Raw genomic sequence first — 5,327 nt, forward strand, 5'->3', positions numbered from 1 at the left:
AGGAATGCTTTGCAGAAATACAAACTTCTCTTCTGCAAATCCCCTCTGAGCAGAAGTTTGGAGCAGTGTTGGTGGGTCAGCAGTTTGAGGTCGGCAGTAGCTTGCATAAAGCAAAACTCATAAACAAGCCGGTGAGTCAAACTCATTTCCTTGACTAACAGGAATAGGATTTCATAAACATAGCAATCACTTTGTGCTCTCCAAACCGACTGTGAACTGTGTTCGCCAGTTTATGTAGCACAGAAACACGGCGGGGAAACAAAAAAGGGGAGGAGGCAGCTGTTTCCAGCAGCTTTTTTGTAAAGACCATTAGAAAAGAGGCTCTTTCAGAAAACATGATATAGGTTAGACTTTAGGTAACAGGGGGTCCTTTTAGTAGGACTTGTATAACTTGATAATACTGCCTTATTTCTGACCTGCTCTGTGTTGAACTAGCGCATTCTCTTTCATGTTTGCTCTATGTGTTATGTAGTGGTGGCTTTATGTCCTTTATTAATGTATTTGTGTCATTAACTTGTGTTTAAAAAAAGATTCAGTGGGCAAGACCAACCTAATTAAGGCCCCAACCTCATAAAGTTCTCTCTCTCTAGTCTTTCTAGTGAGGCAGCAGGACCTTCAAATCCTCTTTACTGCAGTGGAAATTCAGGTACATCAGATTTGTAAGGGAGTTAAGACCTCACTAATGCAAGTACTTTACATTTTAAATTCAGAACAGTTTTGCTCTCTTTTCTTTTTAATTTTTTTACCAGCCTTTTAGAAATGTTGTATTTCAGCTGATCACATAGAAAATATATTCTGTATTCAGTTACAACTGTACTCTGAAGGATACATTTTAAAACATTTTAGTACACAAAAAGCTGACAATCTCTCTACTCCGACCCATAAATATTCTGCCCTTGGTCCTCAGTGCAGCTGCAGACCAACGGCACACCATGAATACACTTCCGTGGATGTTTCATGCCTGCAGTCGTGCAAGAGGCTTGGGCGTGGGTCAGGGAAAGCAAATAACATGCTGAGGCCCAAAGTCTGGTCCACAGTTGCCTACTGTGGATGATCAATACAGCTTTCACACACCCTCCTTCAGATCTCAGGCTGGGGCAGGGTCTGCAAAAAAGTTCCTCTGTTGCTCTGCACCCTTGAGAGCATCCCTCTTCTTTGTCATCAGTGATCCCATCTTAAATCTTTCATGGTGTTGACACTGAACAAGTATTGAAACATAACAACGTACTACTAATCCTTTTTAGATAAGGGGTTGGTAAATAAACCACAAACGTGAAGGTGGGAGATGTCTCCTTGTCTCCCTGACTTACCTTCCTCTTCTTTCCCAAAGAGATTTAGTCTTGCTGGAAGGGCAGGACCCCATGCAGGTGCTTTGTTTTTTGTGGAGGCTTCAGCCTGGCATTCCCCCTCTCTCATTCCCCATTCTCCCCACACCCCCAAGGGTGCCGTCACCGTGGCTCCCACCCTTGCCACCACTCTGCTTTGTGCAGGCAAAGGGAGGAGGTGGGGACACGCGTCGCTGCTGGTTCCTCCCTACCTCCACCGCTGGAGCAGGGCGATGGTGGGGTTTCTCCTCCGCCTTTTCAGTGAGCTGGTGGCAGAGCTTGATGGAGCAGGTCTTGAATCATCACAGCACAGTGACATCTGTCCATCACCCATAATAAATGCCTCTCACACTACTCTGCTGTCCCACTACCCAGGCAGTGTTCATGCTGTCAAGATTTTGGAGCATGCACTAGCCTTTAGAAATTAAAGTGGCTGGCTGACACTAATTTTGTTCAGTGTAATTAGACACAGGCAGTCTCCAACATTGCCAGTGGGGAGTAGAAAGATTTCTTAGGTTAGATTTGTATTATAATTTACCAAAATGTATACCAAATGGAAACTAACTAGCCTTTTCAAAGTATGCTGTATAGTTTTGTCAGAATCCTGTGCGATAAAGTCTAAGTTACATGCACCGAAGGGCTAAATGTTATTATTTCTACAGGATCAACTCATCATGCGTAGCAAGGGTTTCTTGCATTCCTCTGTTTTTCCCCTCCCAGTCTCCCTATGTGCCAATTGCTACTTGCCCTGAATTCCAGGGACAAATCTCACATTTCTAACCAAAAGTTTAATCCACATTTTTCACTTGTTCGATAGCAAGGCTCTCTCTATGTACCTCCTCTCCAACACTCCGGGATTTCTATGTATTTCTCTACTCGTTTGTACCTTTTTGCCTGTTCCCTTGTGCCTTTACACCTCTCATTGCCCTTTACCACTCTCACTCTTTCTCTTCCCCCTCTTTCAGGATGTGACTGCTTTCAGAAATGTATTAGAACGTTGACTGAGCTGAAATGGAACAACTTCCTTGGAGAAAAGTCAAAGATTGCTAGAGTTTGAAGTTTTGATGATCACATTCCAGTAGACTCATGTCTCCACCCTGCCGGGTTTCTGCTTTTCCCAACGACAGCAGTAGAGTTCTGCCCTTTTATCTTCCCTGAAACTTCAGAACTGATTGAGTACGTGTGATGTTTGTAAGCCGTTGTGTAACATCCAAATGGAGCAATATCTTCAAGCTGAGTACAAGACCTTGCAAGCTCAGTCAACAATACCAAGAAGTTGACCTGGATAAGATAATTTTGTCAGTTGGGGGTAGATCCGGAAGACCTGGCAGCATCTTCATCCTTGGGGTGCAGGGGGCTGAGTGAGACAGGACAGAGATTCCGTGGAGAGGACAGGCTATCTTTAGACACAAAGCTTTGAACAAAACACAAAACCCCCAAACACTGAAATTTTGGAAATCAGATGACTTCTGATCAGTTGCTTGTTTTTCAGTCATGCCTGTGTCTAAGTGAATGCAAACTGTGGAAGTGAAAGTTAACAAAGAAAATGGATTGGCTGGCAAACTGCTACGAATATTCATAGAGTACTTTGCTATATTGAAATTATTTCAGCTAGAAAATATAATGGCTGCAATTATTTTGGAAATATGTTTGGCAGAGAAACTTGGAGTGGAAACACAATAAAGTTAATATTCCTTTCGACATACGGTTATGCTGAAGTTGTAGATAAAGCCTTATTGTACTTGGTATGTGTAACCCCATGTTATCATTTAGGATAAATCTGAGAAATATTTAGGCTTCTCTGTGGAAGCAGAGAGCTAAAACAATGTCTACCACTGCTTAAAGCAGACACGCAGTGAGATAAAAGTTTAACCTTGCAGCCCGAGAGATTTCCTTGGCATCAGCAAGGACTGGAGCAATAACTGGCGGAGCTATGGGAGGGAGAAACATTAGAAACTGCTGCTGACAAGCAAGTGGCAAATAAATCTCAGAAACAACACGAGAAACCCTGATTAGACCTGAAGGAAAAACTTAAAAAGCATTGTAAATGAAATGCCGGTTTAGCTTAACAGGATCAGGCAGAAATGAGTGACATATACTAGCTTATATTAAAGTTAATGTATAGATGATTACTATATATTCCTTGAGCAGGAATCCATAATAGTGTTGGGAGTGTAACAGGAAAACTTTGCTGCTAAAGGATACCTCCTACAGTAAATATTGAACTCTATTTCAGGCAACCCAGTATTCACATTTACATTAGGCTTTCCACATCTGTTTCATATCCAATTTATGTCAACAGTAATTGAAAGCTGTTACCATCTGGGTTTTGGGTGGGCTACATGGAATGAGTTATCATGAAATAAGTAACTTCTAGTATGAATTAAATATCATTCTACATCCTCTGGTGACTTGTGGGAACTGAGGGGAGAAGCCAAAGAGCCCTGACTTGTACAGAGCTTGAAATTAAGGAAATAAATTTTACTGGAAGTAAGAAAAAATGACACCTTCACCTGGAGAATGATGGGTTAAGGTATAGGACCTTCTATATGGTGATATTTGGTTATTTCACAGAAACTGACTAAGCATCCACATGTCCACGTTATCTTACACTTCACAAAATCTGTAATGAATTTTTTTTTTTTTCTGTATCTGGTGCAAAATCTACTTCAACCCTAACGATTCTACATTTATAAGCAAGAAACCGCTAAACAAATAAAAGAGCTGGAACAGATGTTAACCTCTTCACTCTGGGGAAGCCAGATGTAAATTCACTGTAGGGGACCAAATTCAGTAATTGGACTGCCTAACAAATTAGATACTTAGTCCGTGCTGTGATATGTGCGAGTTCTTTCTCTTTAAAAAACTGCTTGTTTATCATTGAAATCTCCATGTTGCAAAACGAAGGTATTTCTTGTGATATTCATGGCTTCTATTCAGAAAAAAAACCCAAAACAAACCATGATGTGAATCTTGGTGTAAAAATTTAGTGTTACGGCCTTTGGCTTGGATGTTACACCAGTGACATCAGATACAGACAGATCAAGAGCTTGTTTGCATAACCCAATCCTTTTGGAGAAATTAATGGGACTTTTGTTACTAGCAATACTAAGGGTTGGTTACAGGCTGCAGAGTTTCAGTGTATATATGGGAAAAAGTAGCCATGTAGCTCTATGATATTGACTTTAGAGAGTGGGATTTGATTTGGGACCTCCAGAGGTCCCTTCCAATCTACATTATTCAATGTTTCAATGACTGTTTACAGTTCATTACTGGAGAGCTTCCGCTTTGAAGTACCTATTTCATTAGTGATTCCCTCTAAACTGAGTAAATCTGATTTCTATTTAGGCCTTGGTATCTTTTTAATTTTCTGAAAAAATCGTAGTCTTAGGACTGGGGAATAATGAATGACATGAGTGGTGGGAAAAATATATGCCCAACGTATTTCTCTTTGGTTCCTTGGTGGAACTGGTAGTTACATAGATGCTTCAGTTTCCTTAGGTTCAAACCTGCCTGTATGTTCATACCGCTCTGTGAAAAAATTCCGTGGTTTTGAGAGTCTTCCATTCTACAGAGACCAATAAAGACAGCAGGACATTTGATGAAATAGCTGGCAAAAATACAGAACCTTTAGGAAGTAAAACAGAACATTCAACGACCATGCGAGTGTCAATTAATCACCAGAAATATCCACTCCTGTTTCATCCTTGAAGAACCACCCTCTTCTGGAAGGCAGAGCTGTAGTGATGGTTTGTGTCACAACTTCATGACATCATTAGAAAATTTTGGCCTAAGAAGCAGCATCTGTGGCTGTAGCTCATTTTTATTTTGTGGGAGCTCAGAGTTTCTTGCTTGGCTGTCCAGAAATGTGGTCATTCCCCCTTAGCAGCAACCGCTGGAGCTGTGGGTGTTCGTTTGTGTGGGATAGGGGTAGGTATTGTAACCACGATGTATGTCGCATCCTTCAAACACAGCCATCCTCTCTCCAGTCTCAGTGCTGAG

At 41.3% G+C, this 5,327-nt stretch overlaps 1 long non-coding RNA gene across 1 annotated transcript; it reads left to right on the forward strand.

The window, feature by feature from the left end:
• The first annotated feature begins 36 nt into the window (after window positions 1-36).
• Window positions 37-3,025, forward strand: LOC103922207. The gene is made up of 2 exons (XR_663871.1): window positions 37-131; window positions 2,291-3,025. It is a non-coding gene; the product is annotated as an uncharacterized LOC103922207 (long non-coding RNA).
• The last annotated feature ends 2,302 nt before the right edge of the window (window positions 3,026-5,327 follow it).

The sequence above is a fragment of the Pygoscelis adeliae genome, unplaced genomic scaffold (assembly GCF_000699105.1).
Source record: "Pygoscelis adeliae isolate BGI_AS28 unplaced genomic scaffold, ASM69910v1 Scaffold178, whole genome shotgun sequence".
NCBI lineage: Eukaryota > Metazoa > Chordata > Aves > Sphenisciformes > Spheniscidae > Pygoscelis > Pygoscelis adeliae.